General features: G+C 44.7%; 1 protein-coding gene and 1 long non-coding RNA gene across 3 annotated transcripts in view; one reads left to right on the top strand and one right to left on the bottom strand.

The window, feature by feature from the left end:
• The window catches only part of ZFHX3 (zinc finger homeobox 3), a 296214-nt gene that overhangs the window by 224142 nt on the left and 53020 nt on the right, over nucleotides 1–19052 (bottom strand). The gene's annotated exons all lie outside the window — the stretch shown is intronic.
• The window catches only part of LOC145514580 (uncharacterized), a 41804-nt gene continuing 36653 nt past the window's right edge, over nucleotides 13902–19052 (top strand). For both annotated transcript variants that reach the window (XR_014060249.1, XR_014060250.1), the window contains exons 1-2: nucleotides 13902–14194; nucleotides 17738–17916. This is a non-coding gene — a long non-coding RNA (uncharacterized LOC145514580). The remainder of the gene's footprint in view (nucleotides 14195–17737; nucleotides 17917–19052) is intronic.

Below are 19052 nucleotides of genomic sequence, written 5' to 3' on the forward strand. Positions count from 1 at the left end.
TGTACCCCTTGCATTGGGAGTGCAAAGCTTAACCACTGGACCACCGGTGAAGTCCCATCTTCTCTGTTTTACTTTAATGTCTGTTTCTCGAAGAGAACTTCAGAACATCTGACAGTCGCATTCAATCTTTAGGTACCAGGGTCTGTTCTAAGATCATGGGCTATCAGGATGACTATGTAGAGGAACACTACCAGTTCATAGACACATCCCTCCCTCTTTTTTTTTTAACTTGGGAGTGATAGAGGAGAGGAGAGTTCAAAATGGACTCTCTTACTTGGATATCTTCACACAGGAAAGAAGGGATAAAAGGCCCATTATCTTGACTTCTTTCAAGGAAAAAAAAAAAAAGGCAATTCCAGAAAATATAGATCAAAAATGTATTCATCCATTAACTCAGCATTTACTGTACACCTATAATGTGTCGGCTTCCCGGGTGGCTCAGACGGTAAAGCGTCTGTCTGCAATGCTGGAGACCCAGGTTTGATCCCTGGGTCGGGAAGATCCCCTGGAGAAGGAAATGGCAACCCACTCCAGTACTCTTGCCTGGAAAATCCCATGGACAGAGGAGCCTGGTAGGCTACAGTCCATGGGGTTGCAAACAGTCGGACATGACTGAGCGACTTTACTTTATTATGTATCAGATGCTAGAGAATCAACAACAGGAATCAGCTTACATTCTTGTGGGGAAAGACTGCAAACAAATAAATATAATGTTAAATGGCGAAAAAGCACTCAGAAGTAATATAAAACAAGAGAAAGGGGAAGAAGATGTGTATCATCATTTTGGATAAGTATATATATTAGATTTAAAAGGATGTGTTATAGACTACATACTGCAAGTTCCTCAGTTTTAGAAGAGAGTTGACAGTTGTTGAATAGCATCTGGGGGAGGAAAGGTCCTGAGGAATCAGCAATTAGCTGTAGGTTCAGTAAGAAAATTCACATAAAATAAACTGAAAAATAGCTTCACTTAGACTCAACGATCTGAGAAACGCAGTAGAGGGTACTTTTTGATTTTAATAACATATCCCAAAGTTTATCATTTCTGTGTATCTAGGGGAGCAAAATGTCTTTCAGATAATAAAGTCTGCCTGCTCTTACAGCTGGAGGATGTCATTACCTAAAGTACCCACTCAAAGGTCAATGTGTATAGAGACATGCCTTAAAGTCCTGCCTTATCCCTGGTTCCCTTCACTTAAATAGACAACTTTAGGAGTGGACGAGACCAAGCACATACATCATTTGAGGGGACTAATATGCTAAATGGTGGAATCAAGACTTTTTTTTTTTTTTTAGTATCAGTAAGTTGGAACAACAGGTTGAAACAAACAAGATGAAATTTTGAAAGGAGAAATAGGAAGCCTTGTATTTAAGTTCAAGCAAGCAGTAAAACCAACAGGGAATGAAAGAGATCTGGATTAACAGGAGTTCATGCAAAAAAAAAAAAAAAAAAAAATACATGGAGGTGTTCCTTCACTACAAATTCAGAGGCAGCCTAAAGCTGACACAATGGCCAAAGATGTAGATGTGCCCTCTAGGCTACAGGGGTGCCTCTATCTGTTCCAACTGAGCAGGATCACAGCCCTCTCATTTTCTCTATCTGCATGAAGAGTGTTATGGGCCATGTAGGGGAATCTGGTTAAGAGGTGTACTGACTAATGAATGGCTGACCATGATTAGCTCAAGAGCAAAAAAAATCGAGGTTCTCATTGCAGGGCAATACAACCATCTTCAACCACGCAAAGCCCTGCCTGCCACATACAATGAGGACTAGTTCCACGTCTTCTCCTGAGCTTTAGGGTTTAACTAGGAGTAAATGAGGGGCAATTTATTTAAAAATTAGGGTTCAATTCAATATAAACAAAAATCTTTCTCTGGATTAATTCGAGTTCCCAAGTGGAATGCTGACCCTGGTTTCAAGCGTGGTGAAGGGGATTTTGCTATGGCCAGGAGGTCCCACATCAGGCAGCCTCTTGGGTCCTTTGAAAGTGAAGATTCTATTCATTCCTGGTGATCCACTGGGTTATTCAGTCAGCTTTATTAGCTGTAACTCCTTCCTCTGTGATCCCACAGTTTTGCATATGGTGACACACTGCAATTCTAGAGTTATCACACTGCTGTAATGATATGTTGACTTGTCTATTTCTGCCATGAGGCTGTGAGCAGTTGGAGAGCAAGTTCCACGTCTCGTTTATCTCTGTATCTTCCACATCCACGATGTAACAGGCGCTTAATAAAACCATGGGGAAAATTAACGTACTGGGAGAAATGTTAATGCTTTGAGAGAGAAAAAAATAGATGATCTCTGGACACATTCCTTCTTTTGCTGTAAACTGAAGAAATGTCTGGTGTAACCCTTCTCCTCTAAATGGAAGCAGGTCTCCTTGGAGAGCCAGCCAATTTTTGGGATGGGGCAGGGAGAGTGCAAGATGAGTGTGGAGCACCTTTCTGAGCCAGGATATAAGGAAGTGCTCTAGGAATGAATGAAGAGTGTGCCCAAAGGCCCAAGAGCATCTGCAGAGGCTCTCACTGCCTGAGCCTGGGACAATTTCAGCAAGAAAGTTACACGAGAGTAAAGGATTACAACCCAATATATAAAAACACTGAAAGCAGTGGGTGAAAGTTTGAGTAGTTACAGAATATTTGCAGTCTCAAAGTATTTTCCCACAAGACACTTATGAATTACAGAAGGAAAAAACAGTGACTTTACACTGGAGAAACCTGGCAGCACCACCTCCCTTCACCACGCGGTCGAAGTGAGGGTCACCAGGAATGAGACAAGTAGCCATCCTGTGCCTCCTGCGAGGACGCACTAAGAACATGACATCCCTTCCATGACACACCTGCCAACAATGCAAAACCCAAGTCTAATCGTGAGAGAACAGCAGGCAAATCCAAACTGGGGACAGTCTAATGGCCTAGGCTCTTCAGAAATGTGTCAGGAGGCAGAAAGACACACTGTTTCAGATTAAAGAGTTAGACTAAAGAGACTGACCAATGAACAAAACACAGAATCTGGACTTCTCCCAAATAAACGGCTCAGTTGGGACAACCTGCAAAATCTGATTAAGGTCTGTAGATTGGGAAATAGTGGTAGATAAATGTTAAGTTCCTAATTTGGTAACTGCAATGTGGTTATATAAAAGAGTATCTTTGTTTTTAAGAAATAGGCACAGGTCCATTTAGAGGTAAAGAGGCATGCTGTCTCCATTTTCAAACTGATTAGAAAATACATGTGTGACAGCGTGTCTCTGTGCAGACATGCATGAAGACAAACATACAGATAGAAGGGAGAAAGCGCTATTGATAACATGGGAGAGATCTGGATGAAATATATGTGAGAATTCTCTGTTCTTATAACTTTCTTCTACATCTGAAATTACGTTAAATGAAAAAGAAAAAAAAAAAAATTGTCCAGTGTGAGAACTCTATGTGTTGAATCTCCCAAAATGTCTATAAACAGCCAACTCAGCCTGATCCTCCACCCTTATCTTCATTTGAAATCCATTCCTGGCACAGCTTCATGACAGGAGGGGGGCTTCAACGGGGAGGTGCAGACAGACAGACAGAGAAAACTGGTCTTCCCTTTCCTCAGCCAAAAGGTTCTAGATAGAACTCCCTGGTTGGAGAAGACAAATGGCCACTCTAATTCAGGCAGGATTTCAAGTAACACACGCTGAAAGCTCTTTACTGTGTCATCCTGATTCAAGACACATTTCCCTAACCTGGTGAAGAGCAATTCTAAATATAATGGGAAGGATAGCCACCATGGAAAGCAAGAAATCCAGCAACCTACAGAGAGTGGGTATTGCTTAACCTAGACTAAAACATATTAGCAAAATACACAATGATGAATAAACTATCCCCACGGTCAAAAAAAAAAAAGCGAGCCAAGGGCAACCTAGGTTTGGAGGTAAATAGAAACCTCATTCAAGGGGCAAAGAAATAATACCCTCAACTATTTAGCCTGGAATCCACTGAAGAATCATATCCAATTCCATTCTGTGCTTTACACACAATGGTATTTGTATATTGCTGCTGCGTGTAAGTCAGTAAGTGTTAAACCATAAATAGGCGAGATTCCATCCTCTGGGTAGCTATTTCCCTGTAGCCTTGAGAATCATTCTGTAACTATGGCGAGATCAGGGAACACACACGTGCCGGAACAGGTCTCCTGTGTTGCAGGAGGACCACTGCCCGGAAGGCCCAGAGAATCGTCCAGGCCCTGGGCTTCATGTTTGCTAATAACTGCATCTGTGCTCTTTCCAGCGTGAACATAAATCAGCCTGCAAGTGAAAACTGCTAGCTCAGTCCATTCTGCAGGGAATCCACAACTACCGCGATATCCTGGCTCTGGCGGAGTCACGCAGGGGAGGAGCAGAGAGTCGCGAGATCTGAAGCAGAGCCAGGTCTAACAGGCCAGGCTGTGGGTGTCAGGAGAGAGGAGCTGGTATTTACCAGAACAGATTTGTTACTATTATGCAGACACACCCAAAGTTCAAAAACGACCAAACCCATAATACAGTAATGAAAAGTGAAACCACCCAGTTTTTACTGATTCTGTAGTTTTCTTTTTAAAAAAAGTGGGGGGGGGGCAGAATTGGGGGCAATTTAACCAGCTATATGAATATTTGTATCCAACACTTAGGTACTTCCTTCAGTGTCTACCCTGAGACCTCTCCCCCCTATCCTGAGAACAACAGGCCAGCATCCTTTGTCCATCACTGGCCTGAATGGTTCTCTCCTGACCTGAATTTATTCACCATAATGCATGGATCTCCCTCCCAGATGTGAAGCAGCCCCTCCTTCCAGCAAACGCATTCCCTTGAACTTTCCACTAGGATCACCTGCCCCTCCTACCGGCAAGTAGGTACCTCCTTCCCCTCCACCCTCGCCCAACCCCCAGTGCTTTCTCTGCTGAACTGGATACCTTCCCCACTAAGTGTGAACAGCTACTTCAATGTCTTCTGTGCCAGCACCCAAAACTTTTCAACTCCAATTTCCTAAAAATCCATCTCGAAAGATCCCATTTCTGATCTCTCTGTTTCTCCTATTGGGCTGTGGAGCAAAAGTTAGGAAATGATGTAAAATGTACCATCTGGCCTGTTAAGAGTTTCAATCTGGCATTATATGATGTTAAGACTTATTTTAAATAATGTCTTCTGACTAAAGCAGTATGAACACACTATTTTTAAAAATCTGGGGTATCTGTAGAAAAACTCAGTATCTGAAATAAAAACCACCTATAATATCATTGACCAGAGAGCCACTGGGAGGTCTGAAGTTTTTAGGTCTTTTCCTTCTTCATGTCTATAGTTATAGATCTTTACGAACATCAGATCACACTGCTCCTTAAGTGGAGTGCCCCTTTAACTTAATTTAGGCATTGAAGTGTTCCCAGGATGAGAAATATTCTTCACAGGTTAGAATTAATGGCTACATAGATATTGCATCCTATGGACACAGCATAATTCACTAAACTCTATTACTGGACATTTAAACAATCCTTAATATTTTGCTGTTAACGCTGCACAGCAATAAACTCTCACAAATTTTTCTGCACATATAATAACACAATAATAAAAATAAGCAGTAGCTCAATTACTACCCACTTAGTAGGGTCAGGCATGGTTCTAAGAACTTTTTAAAAAGACATTATTTCCTTTGATCCTTTCAACAGCCCATTTTACAGGTGAGGAAATTGAAGCCTAGAGGGTTAAATGTTAATACCTTATACAAGTCACATACTACCAAAGTTAACCTTTGAAACCATAAGCCTTCCTTCCTACTTTAAAACCTAGGCTTTCACCCATAACATTCCATCTCTATTTCTGTGGGACATATTTCTGGAAGTGTAACTGCTGGCTCAAAAGCTAGGAATATTTCAGGCTGCCTGGCATAGGCCAAGGAGCCCTCTAGGAAAGCCTTTCCAACACATGCTCACTGGCACAAGAGCCTCAATTTTTCTGTACCCTCATCAATAGTGGGTATTATTTTGCTTAAAAAAAAAAAAAAGTTGTCAATTTGGCAGGCAAGAAATGGCATCTCATTCTCACTTCCATTTTTTGCCAGTAAGACATAACCCATCTGCAGATACTTACTGGCTACTTCATTTGTAAATTGCCTGTTATTCCTACGGCAGGGGTGTATTGTCCTTTCCATGATGATTACTAAGAGGGCTTCATAGGGTTTTACTGGCCAATCCCCCTCCCACTTGACAGGCTACCACATTCCACTCCCACATAAGCTTCTGAATGGGAACCTGACTGTTCACATCATCAGGCACATGATGCTGCTCTGTCCTTCCCTCGGGGCTCAACTCCTTTCAACAAGTGGACTGTGTCCACGGCCTCACTTTCCCATCACCAGTCTTCTAAAGCCAGGTGACTTCACCAGCTCGATGTGCTTACAGAGAGCTAGACCACATGACATGAGCACTTCTCAAGCTTTGCTGCGCAGCAGACCCAATCGTAGACCCAAGGGAAGATACACACAGATGCCAGTCCCCCACCCCACCCCAGAACACAGGCTCAGGCTCTCTGGAGGGGGTGCTAGACACTGTTTCTGTGGGAAGGGGTGTTAGAAGGCCCCATGTCTCCAAGATGCAGCTCCCTCTCCAAGGTCACCAATGCCTTTCTCAGGGTGGCCAATGGCTCTTCCTCTTTTCCGCTAATCTTCTTCCATCTCCCCTGCATTCAGAACTGCTGACTGTCCCCTTGCAATCTTTTCCCCGCCTCGCTTCTCTGACATGGCTGTCTGGCTTTCCTCCTACCTCTCCAACCATATGTGGGTACACTTTTCCAGTTACTTGATAAAATGCCCTACTATGTTAACCCCCAGAAATCTCGCCTCTCTGTTCTACAGAATTAACCAGCATCGTACTTCACCACCTCCCTTGGTTCTCTGCTCTTATCTCTGTACATCCACTACCTTAACTACTTCTGTGGTTTCAATTACTGAAATTATGACTTGACTCCCAAAGCAAAAACCTCCATTCCTGACTTATCACCTGAATGTGCATCTCATACTTTCAGTAGACCACAAGACGTCTGTAAGCGGCTGGCCTCCCATCACGCCACACTTGGCGTGGCTCAATGTGTCCAAGCGGAACTGCCCCTCGCCGACTGCCCTGGGCTCTCTGCATGGAACTCCTGGTACCATCTTTGATTCCAGAAAACAGAAAGGAAAGATCATCCTAGCCTTTTCACTATCATCTGCACCCAGTGCCTTTCCCATGCAAAAGACAGTAGCCAAAATACTCAAACAGATGCTCCCCAGACTGGTTTTAACACACTCTAAAATTGACCCCACACTAAGAATCAGTCAGCTCTCACTTCCATGACAGCAGAGTCTCAACCCCATCAACACATTCTTGCCTCCATTTCTGCAGCCCCACACCCTGTGGATGGCTTCTCTCTTCCTCAACATTCATCCAAACCTTGTACGTCCCTTAAAAAGCACAAGCTCCAGTTCCACAGAGGCAATAAAACTCCCCTCCTATCATTCAAACTGCAGTCACAAAATTAAAAGACGCATGCTCCTTGGAAGAAAAGCTATACTTTGCCGACAAAGGTTCACATAGTCAAAGCTATGGTTTTTCCTGATAGTCGTCAATGGATGTGAGAGTCAGACCATAAAGATGGCTGAGCACCAAAGAACTGATGCTCTCAAATTGCGGTGCTAGACAAAGACTCTGGAGGGTCCCTTGGACAGTAAGGAGATCAAACCAATTAATCCTAAAGGAAGTCAACCCTGAATATCCACTGGAAGGACTGATGCTGATGCTGAAGCCCCAGTACTATGGCCACTTAATGTGAAGAATGGGCTCACTGGGAAAGACTCTGATGCTGGGAAAGATTGAGAGCAGAAGGGTAAGGGCGCGACAGAGGACAAGATGGTTGGATGGCATCATCAACTCAATGGATATGAGTTTGAGCAAACTTGGGGAGATAGTGAAGGACAGGGAAGCCTGGCATGCTGAAGTCCATGGGGGTGGCAGAGTCAGGCACGACTTAGTGACTGAACAACAACAAATCACTCAAACCCATCAAACTATTTCTCCTCGCTGAACTCCAACAGTAATTACCACCACATTGACAGTAAAACAGTTTCTCCTTGTACCACCTGGGTTACTTTTATCTCTACCAATGGACTATAAGCTGCTTGAAGGCAAAAATCAGCTTATAATTCTGTTCATCTCCCAGCACAGTGCTAAGCAGGTAGTATGAACCAAAAACTTGATTAAGAGCACTCTCTCTGAGACATCTTAAATAATATTAATGGGAGAGTGCTGATCTCAACATTACATATAACTGACCACCAAAGACCCATTCCTCCTAATTTGGAGGCTCAGGTACGACATCTGAGTATTTCAGTATTTTGTGGTTTATTATTTCTTATTTCAAATAATCTGGAAGATCTGAAGTCTACAGGGGCAGCCCTCATTCCGGTCATCCTAAATAGACTGCTCAAGGAGACAGAAATCCAGAAAGCCAAGCAAATCCCTAAATATCTGGGTTTGGGGGGCAGAGTGAGGGGAATCAGGTATGGACAAAGATTTTTCCTCATGGAAAGAACTGTAAAGCCATCTATGCTCTTGAGTAAAAGAGAACCATGAGTCCACTGGTTCCTGAATTCTTAGGAACTAGTTATTGGTCAGCAGAACTTTTAATTTGAGTCACAGGAGAAAGTGCAGGGGTTCAAGGCTGCACAGACCAAGAGAAACTGACTTGGGCAGATTCTTTATTTGCACGTGCTGTTTCTGGGATGCAGGTGGAAGCAGCCATGGGCCTCAAGCTTTCTTCTACACAGATCTGATCTGTGAGAACAAAAGAATAACCTGTGAGCTGCCTTTCTCTGGTCCTGCAGCAGCACCTGGGAAACCCCATCTAGCCTTCCCGGTAGAGGAAATTCTGCTTTCCACAAGCTCTACCACTGGACATGGTCATGCTGGGATGGTCAGGAAGCCAGGCAAGAGCGAGGTGAGAGGTGGCCTTGGGGAAGGAATGTCCCCCTCAACGCGCATCTCCAAAATGACTCTTTGAAAAAGGAGTGTGTTTTCCTCTCAGCAGGAAGAAAGCCACATGGCGGGCTCCCCATCGGCAGCGCGCTCTGGCACAAGCCTCCGGAGTTGGCACCAGGACAAAACAAACAAGGGTTGCCCTTCGAAGGCTCATTAATGGGGCAACACAACACACACACACGGGGCCTCTCACCAGTGCAGGCACAGCTCGGTCTTCAGATCTTCCCTGGCTCGTTAGCATAAACAGCTTTTCAAGCAGCAGGGAGCAAGAGGCACCACTAAATGGAGCACGGATGGAGGCTGTCTGGCCCAGCCACCGGCAATTCCTTTCCTTACGGCCAAGTGGACCAGCAGCCATGGTGACCTTGGCGGACTTCAAGATGGACTGAAGAAGGTACGGATTCTGTTTGCCCTCTGAGTGTATGTGAAGGACTTCCAAACTCTGAAGCTTAAAACCCAACTAGGTGGTGGGTGGTGAGGTGTGTGGGTGGCGGGGTGTGTGGGTGGTGGGGGTAGGAGTAGTGAAACTGATTTGTGTGCCCTACTCTTCATAGCCCCTTCTCCATCCCAAGTGGTAATCAGAAAACCAATTATTTGCACCATTACTTTTAATCAAGAAAAATGGATTGAGACGTATTTACCACTAGCCACTTCAAAGAGTGGCCCTGGGAATTAGGCAAATCAACAAAGGAAAATTCCTTCTTCAAACGTAAGGATCCAAGAGTTTGCACTGCCTTAGCCTTCCAGAAGCCACCTGAAGAACCAAGTGACAGTGGGTAGCAATGACACCCTCACAAACTCAGCACAAGTGGCCCAGATGGTCTTTCTCTTCTTACTGTTCCAGATGCTGCTCTTGGGTCAATGGCTGCTGTGAAGAATCATTGAGGCCACGTTAAATAGGATGTGGCTTAATCATGCTGGAAAGTCTCTTATCCAGGCACTACTAAGACCAAACAATTGAGTTTGGGAATGAGTGTGGTTATGTATTTTTCCTTAATGGCTTCCTGAACACCCTGGTCAGGTCTGATCCCTGGCGGGGAATTGCCAGTTCAAGTCATAAAAAGTGATCAATGTAGATCAAGACCTTGTGCTAAGTGTCTGAGATGAGAGGATAGAAATATATCTGTACAACAAAATTCTGTAAAGCAATTATCCTTCAATTAAAAAATAATTTTAAATAAATCTTAAAAAAAAAGAAAAGAAATATATCTATACAAACACAGAGACACATGAAAAATGCATGTTGAGGTCAAGAACTTCAGCATCCTTCTGAAGGGACACCCTCTGTCCTCTCCCCCCTAGAGTTCAGATCGTCCCCTCAAAACTTCCAGCCAGCAGGCCTAATCCTGGGCAGTGCCAGAACAAGTTGAAAGAAACTGTTCCTGCAGCTCCAGAAGGCCCCAGCGTTAAGCCATGCTGAGATGGGGTACCCAACCTGGCTGGTTAACGGGGTCCACTTCTTAGGCTGTGATAATGAAGAGGCTACTGGGGTTCTGGCCCTGGTGCTCTTAGCTTTAAACCCCTGTGAATCATGCTTAGCCAAAAACTTGCTGGCTGCTCTAACGATTTTTATCCATTCACACGACAGATGTTCACTGAGTGCCTACAATATGCACAGCGGCCGTCATATCAATACAGACACTCAACTAGCTTGCTCTCCTTAGAGGCCAGAAATGCAAAATAAGAACCTGGACAGTGGTGACCATCCAGGCGGGGCACTAACACGAGGAGGTGCAGAACTTCACGTGCTGCTGGATTCACAGTATCAACACAGTTATCCGTGTTACTACTGCTCCCCACATTGCTGAGCCTTCCTGCTCTAAGGCCAGAATCTGTCCTTCTATGAACCAGAGGTGGCCTGTGACGACCTCTGATGTCCACTGCATTTAAAAACATGATTCAACTACTGCAACACATGGTTTGGCAAGTTGTGCAACTGGCCTGAGCCCCTATGGTGCTGGGGACACCACAGCCCCTCCCCACACCCCTGCCACTGGGTCCGCCCCTGCCACGACCCCCAGCCATGTCCATCTGTCTCAAGGGTCTCATCCTCAACCTACATGGGAGTCAGGAACCTAAAGGGAGTCAGATTCCTAAAGGAAACTTATGTATGTCTGAGATTTCCTGATGACCCAGAAGGAAAGCATGCTGTCCTGCAAACAACTTATGAAAAACTGCCAGAAGCACTGAACCAGCCTTCACACGAGCACTGCTTCTCCTCAGATACTTGGGTTCACCATCCCCAAGTCTTACCCGGAGGTGTTAGGGCTGGCCTGTCCCACACTCCTGCTTCCACGTGATCAAGCCATGCCCCTCAATAGACCCTCCTTCTTCTTGTTCATGACACGGTCCTGGGAGTTTCAGAGAATAACGCAGAGGTGGGGAGTCTGGTTCTTAATGGACTGATAATTGAAGCATAAAGTCTAAGAATTAAAATCAACCAGCTCTGAGAAGCCTATTCACCAGCCTTAACTCAGCTTCCAGTTGTCGGCCACCCCCCCACCCCCCTTGCAACCATCTGGTTTCCTGTCACAGGTCGGTGGGAGAAACTGAACTTTCTGTAATTCATTTGGTGTTTGTCTGGGGTGGGGGGTGGGCTGGGGAGAAAGAACAGTGAAAGCCCCCTCCCTCATGTGTGTCCCTCTCACCGCTGTTCTGCGGACCTTACCTGGAGGGCAGGACAAACCTGTGCATGACTTTGAACCATCCACACATGAAGGGTGGGGGCCAGAGTTCAGGGGAAAAAGAGAGAAGAAAAGAACCAGGAATCTTCTTTCTTGTCTTTTATTTGAGGCAATCTTTCCTAAGCGTTCACTCCCTGGCCTTCTGCCTCCGGGATGGAAAGTGTTACTCAGCTGCAAGGCCTCTTGCTAATTGTGGGTTTTTATTTTTATTTCCTATTACCCTCTCGCACGCCTGATGAGATTATTTTACCGGAACTGACACAGCTGGAAGCAGCAGGCATACGTGGAGCCTCTGAGGAGGTGATGCAATTTCATTTTCATTGATCAGAAATCAGCAGGGCAGTAAGTGATGGGAAATTCCATTAGAAGAAAACTTGCAAGCCATGAGCCTCAACTTTCTCGCCACACCCAGGACCCCTCACCCAAGGGTCTCGCCTTCCCCCTGGACTAGATCTGCATGGAGCAGAGGCTTGGAAGCGTCTCCTCGATGTGGGGATGAAAGAATCAAGGCCAAGCCACTGGCCTGGGAGGGTGTCTGGCTGGGAGAAGAACATGGGCAGGACTCCGTCAACCAACAAGGGCATCTCGGTTCTCTGTGGTTGAGACAGAAGTCATCCAGGGACCCAGAACAGGAGCCTTCAAAACCACAGCCCCTCAAAACCAGCGCTTAGAGGATTGCCTTCCCAAGTGTCAGAAACAACAAAAAAGGAGGCCACTAGCAAAAGTTGTAAATATGTCCTCTGATCACTTGTAGAGCTGCTCCTGAAGGCACTTACCGTGTGTTTACTGAGCACCTACTGTGTGCCGGGGGCTCAACAAGCACAGACTCAGACCCTCCGCTAAAGCTGCAGGAGGATCGTCCTCTCCTGGACAATCAAGGAAGCAGAGGTCCTGGGTGGGGGGTAAGGGAGCGAGCCCATCAGAACCATGGCCTTACTGAGGAGAGCAGGCACAGCCTTCCCAGAGGCCAAGGCAGGCTGCTGGAGAGCCAAGCGGAGAACTCGCTCACTGTCTGACTGCCTAGCCTGCTTTCTCCCAGGTGTACATCCACCTCCATCACCCTCTGCATCTCCACAACGGCGCTCCTGGCGTCCAAGGCTGGAACCAGAGGTGAACTCTTCAGAATACGTAGAATGGCTACTGTTTCAGGAGTTAAGACCCCCTGTCCCCAATTGTTTGCCCAGCAAATACTGCTTCACTCACCAAAAGCCTAGGGGGGAAAGGTAGCAAGGAGCTATTGACAAAGATAAGTTCTACTGAAAAATAAACATCAGCCAAGTCCACTGCATTTAAAAACTGCCAGACTTCCCTCTGACAGTTTTGCCATAAAAAGATGAATCCGAGAAGGACTGAGGCCACACTCACAAAATCAATACTGCTCCAAACAACTCTTCACCACTAAAATGGGAAAAAATGTAAATGCACAAGTGATGACAATATGTCAAATCAAACTCTATTGGTTAAGTTTTTACTGAGCATCTAATGTGTGGCTCAACAAAACAGAAAATAGGTAAGACAGGGACCCAAGGTGATGAGCTTGCAGACCAGGTCAGAGTCACGTGAGAATACCCAGCATGAAGTCATTTATTCACACTGCTTACAAGAATACACAACACAACATGATAGCATAAATTGAGGCCAGGGCAAAAGAAGAGAGAATAAACAACAGTGGAGAAAATCTGAGCCAAAAATGAGGCTTAAAATGCATACAATAAGGACCTCTCTGGTGGTCCAGTGGTTATGACTTCGCCTTTCAATGCAGGGGGCAAGTTCGATTATTGGGGAACTAATATCCCCTATGCCTCATGGCCAAAAAAAAAAGGATAAGGCAGAAGCAAAGGTGTAACAAATTCAATAAAGACTTTAAAAATGGTCCACGTTAAAAAAGCTTAAATTTAAAAATTTCAGAAAAAAATGCATACAATAATAACCAACATGTTGAGCCATAAACTTGGCTCTAAGCTTTCTGAAAGTTCAGAAGGAAAACATAATAACCTTGTTTAAGGTATATTATTCCCCATGTTCAAGAGAAAAAAGAACAAGTCAATCACTCAGGATTATTTAGCACCAACAATTTCTCAACCACAAAAACTGGGATAAGGAACAGGTAGCAAGTGTTCCCTTTGAGGAGGTCATAATAAGAAGGCTTAAGTTTGAGGTCATTCAGACTCACTGTCTCCTTTGATGAACAAGAACAATGAACCCAGAGGGTGTTGGTGGTTTGTCCAAGGTCAGTGGCAGAGTTAGAGGATGTGAGCATCTTCACACCACGACAGTGCCTCTTCTACCACATGGACATACTCCCCATCCTTGTTCTAAATCTATGGGATGGTTAGGGGGGAGGCACATGTGGAGGCCACAGTGAGGGGTGAGGGGACTGATCTAGATTTGAGAGCTAAGAATCGGACACCTAAATGCACTAGGTAGACCTCATTTGGAAACCCCTTCAAACAAATCAACTGTAAGAAGCCATTCTGGGGACAATTAGGTAAGTGTGAAGAGCAATTTGATATTTGATTGCGTGCAAGAATGCGTTACTTTTGTTTTGTCGACATAATGTTATTACCACCTAAGAAAATGATTGAAGCCTCATGATATCTTTGATTAGCTCTAAAATCAAAGCCAATGAACAAAAAGATTAAAGGAATCCAACAAAAAGTGAATTGTTGTCAAGTGTAGGTGATGGAGTTCATCGTATTATTATTTTTTTTTACATAATACACTTTTTTTTTTCTTTTAAAAAAGAAAGCTCTGTCTTTATCCAGTTCAGGAGCACCTTCTGAAAAGAGAATGGCCCTGGTCAGAGCCAAGCTTCTCAGCCTTGAGTTGACATATTCATGGCAAGCAAAGCCTTTTTTCAAGGAAATATGGATTCTTCTTTATTTAGAAGGGCTAAAGGACTTCCAAAGAAGTACTTTAGGCCACAGCTACCTCTAAATCTTGTTCAAAACTCACCATTTGCTGGCCCCACCCTTACTCCTACCCTTGGAAGGTACGAGGCACCATCTTACCACTAATACAGGAAGGGGTAATAGGCACCAGGCGTTGAGCACAGTCTCTGACACATTTATACATGGCCACTATCAACACCACTGCTGAGAAAAAAATGAGCCCAATGTAACAGCCTAAGATTACACAAGAGCTTGATTTAGAGTTTGGAGTCAAACTCATGATTAAGAAAAAACACACCCACTGATAAGTAAAAAGCCTCCACTGGTTGATTTAGTGGGTTAAAAAATAACTTTAAACACTTCCAGTGAATTTACGAAATTTAAGGAGATATTTACCAACCATTGTTTTTGAGCTCAATGTCTTTCATCTCAGTATGAATGTTTTATAAGTCACCTTAATTGCTTTGTAAAGTCTGAACTGAGCTGGTTCCCAGTGGGGCTGGCTCTTTGTGCTCATCTTCAAGTAGGCTGAGCCAATGATAAGTGGGCTTCTGGCCACATGGAGGCCTTTACATGCCCATCGTCACGCTGCAGCTTCCTGGGAAATACTCTTTGCAAAGCACTTTTTCACAGCAGCGTTGGTGTTTGACCAAGAAAACAGTCACACTCGGCACCAACTTCCCTAGGAACAAATAACAACGCTCCTTCAATTTATATCGTGGTTTATACATTTTGAAACACTCATATTCATTTCTCACTTGACCACCAACAATTGTGTTTTGTTAAGTAGACAGAATAGGAACCATAACTCAGATTTTACAGGTTCAAAAAAGATTCTAAAACAAGAGAGTGACTACTCTGAGCCATTCTTTCCCAAGGTCACCAGCTGGTGAGCAGCCAATCAGGAACCAGGATCCATTCTCCAGTTTCTACTCCAGGGTTCTTTTCTCTATGAAGACACCACTTTCTGAAAAAGAATCATCTTTCCAAACCCTTCAAAGATAACATTTCATCTTCTAAATAAGAAAGAAAAAAAAAAAAAAAACCTGACTATACCAAAGACCCAAAAAAAGATATTTCACTTCTCTGCTCACACCTAAAAAGCAGAACTATAAATAACACCAAATACCGGGTTGCTCCACACAGCCAAGAACCTTGATGTGAGACATTAAATCTTAAAATTTTGCATAGAACATGATTCCCTCTAAAACATCCTCTACCACATAGACAATACTTCTGCCCAAAAGTCTGACCATGTGGCTCAAAAAGCTATTGGTGAAAAGAAAACAGTAAAAAGTTGTCAACATCTAGGAACTCTTCATGAATGAGGTCAAACTTAGAAGAGCTAGTACCAATGCAGAGTTCAATTTAAGACCAGTGAGGTAACACGAAGGGTGATTTGGGCCACAATATTACTGTATTATAACCCAATCTAAATGCACACATCTACATAAAACTAAAAAATGGGGGTATCATCCCCATCATGAATGTTGCTTTGTCTGCAGTGGCAAAGTAAGGGCCATCTGGTCTACCCTCTGCTGTCACAATGGCACCCTTTGAGCTACTGTCCCTATCATAATGGAAAGTAATGGAACTTGGGTCAACTTAACCACTGCCCACCCTCTGAGTCTGACTGACTGATGTAGCTAATATTTAAGGAAGAATGTTGTTCTTGTTTAGTTGCTAAGTCGTGTCCAACTCTTTTGCAACCCCATGGACTGGAGCCCACCAGGCTCCTCTGTCCATGGGATTTACCAGGCAAGAATACTGGAGTGGGTTGCCATTTTCTTCTCCAGGGGATCTTCCCGACCTACAGATGGAACTCACGTCCCCTACTTTGGCAGGCAGATTCTTTACCACTGAGCCACCAGGGAAGCCCATTTAGGAAGAACATTATGCTTCAAATTAAACTTACCAACTTGTGGAACCAAGGTAGTCTGGGTACAGGGAGATTGAGGACAAAGGTCTACCCTTCTGTCTTCCCCACAGAAGACAGTGATGGGGACCCCCTGACACCCCAGTGGGAGAGATGGTGACCTGGCAGGGTGGGGTCAGGAGGGTAAGCTTGGCCCTGGTTAGATTCTTGAAACACGCCTAGAGAACCACTCCCACCAACCTCCCACCATTACTCCCTAGGGCCATTCCCTCACTTGCCCAGGTCTATCTACTCAAGACCATCTGTGGGCTCAGCTCTGCTTGTCAAGCCTGTGGCTGGATACTGTGGTCATGTCTTGCTATTACTCCCCTGGACCTCACCAGACAGAGTCTACAGCCTTACATCTTGCTGCCCAGACTCTATCACCTGGCTTTCTGACCCTCTCTTATATGGACCCTTATTTGCTGGGACTTGAATTCTGTGATCTGGAATCCCATACACCTGGCACTCCTCTTGCCTGGACACTTCTCCAAGCTCAGTCTGAAGCCAAGCCCCTTGCCTTCATCACACACCTACTGGCCTCCTCCTCATCTGATAAACTTTCATTCCTGGATCCTCTTGAGGGATTAGGAAGCCAGATGCTGCAGCCCGGCAAGAAGGGCAGGAAAGTGTTAGCTGCCAAAGCAATTCACCCTCCCCCAGTCCAACTATTGCCACCTCCTTCTCCTCCTCCTCCTCCTCTCCCCAGCAACTCCATGAAACTCACTAACTTTAAAAACTGACTCCTAGATGTAGCTGCTGGCTTCTCACTAGACGTCAATGTCACTCAGGTTGAACAACACACCTGTGTTGTTTGGTCTAAAATGGTAAAGACCCCATGGCAGTTTGCACTAAAATTGGTTTAAAGGGGTTATATTGCCAGATATGCTGTGCAAGCTCACCCCCAGCATCATTTATACTCATTTTATATGTGAATACATATATATATATATATACACACACATATATACATACAGACACATATATGCATACACACATATACACATTTCTCATTTAAAACAAAGAAGAGTAGTTATTAAGAGAAAAACGACATAGCCAAACACACACACACACACCATCGTCCCCACTGCTAGAAAGACCTTGTCCTTAAAGTTTCTGGATGACTGTCACTTACCACTGCCTAATTCTTAACTATTGGCTGGGTCTGGGGACTCCATCCCTTGCTCCCTAGAGCTAAGTATCCATGTTACCTTTGTTTCATCAGGAGAAAAGGGGGATGTAAACATGAATCAGACCAGAGACTGGGGACAGCCAGTGAAAGTGATATAATCTAAAGTGGCACCAAAATCTATCTTCAGCATTCTGTCATCTTATGATCGACCATTTCACTTCAGACACTCACTGGTCTGGAGGAACTTGAATCCTAGAACGAGATGTCCCCAAGTAAGTGGTTACTCTCTAAAAGCAAACTGTGGATCACAAAGCAGAATGCTCCAAATGTCCCAGGAATGCCTGTTACATATGGGCCTCAGCACTGCAGTGCTCAATTCCATCATGGGGGCGAGAGGGGTGGAACGGACATGACCACTGGACATGGCCAAGGCAGGGAAAAATCAGGATTTTTGATCTTAACATTGAAATTCCTGAGTATCCACTGAAATCCCACTGCTATAATTCTTTTATACACTGTCTACATACACACACACACACACACACACACACACACACACACACACACACACACACACACACACACACAAGATGCCTTTGAAAACCTGCATTAACTTTCCTGTTTAAAATGCTTCCTTCTGTTGGGTGCCTTGAGATAAAAAGCTGTGTTTGACTCTGGCCAGCCTTTGAGTTCTGGCACTTGCCTGGTCTGGGACCAGAGCAGTTTTCCATCCAACCAGGGAAAGCACAGGCCCTGCTGGCAGAGCAGGGGTTAATGGAAGCTGACCGCAGAACAGTTGTTAAGGTAATCAATACCACTGAGATACTAAAGCAGCATAAGCCACAATATTGATTGCCAAGCAGATGATAAAACTGTTTATTATGATAATTGCAGGGTCCCTGCAAGATGCTCCCAGTGCTTCCTAAAGCTGTTTACAAAACTCATAAAGACTTGCCATTTCAAGGTCTTCCATTTAAACTACCCTTCCTCCCCCAAACTCCTGGTCCACCACCAAAAAGCAGGCCACACCCCTGGGCTATGAGCATGTTCTTTCTTGGGGCAGCACCAGAGCCTGTCCTGGGTGTGTCATGACCCTCAGGGGCCTCTGAGGAAAGGGCTGACCTTCCACACCCTCACCCTGCCCCCAACTTCAGGAAAAGGAGGCCGGAAGCCCAGCCGACTAGACACTCAGCACGTGAAGATTTCCTCCTCAGAGCCCGCTATGTGATAATTATGGGGTTTTATTGATGGAGGGGGCTGCTCAGGGCTACTTGAGCTAACATCCATTTGTTATAGCACATTTAAGAAACCACATCACCTTGGTTTGTAATTAAAACTTCTCTGGAGGACTTGGTGGCCATGGAACTAACTGAAGATGTTCAAACGCTGATTCTAGAATGCATTCCTG

Source organism: Giraffa tippelskirchi, chromosome 7 (assembly GCF_054371585.1).
Source record: "Giraffa tippelskirchi isolate mGirTip1 chromosome 7, T2T-mGirTip1v1.2.pri, whole genome shotgun sequence".
Lineage (NCBI taxonomy): Eukaryota > Metazoa > Chordata > Mammalia > Artiodactyla > Giraffidae > Giraffa > Giraffa tippelskirchi.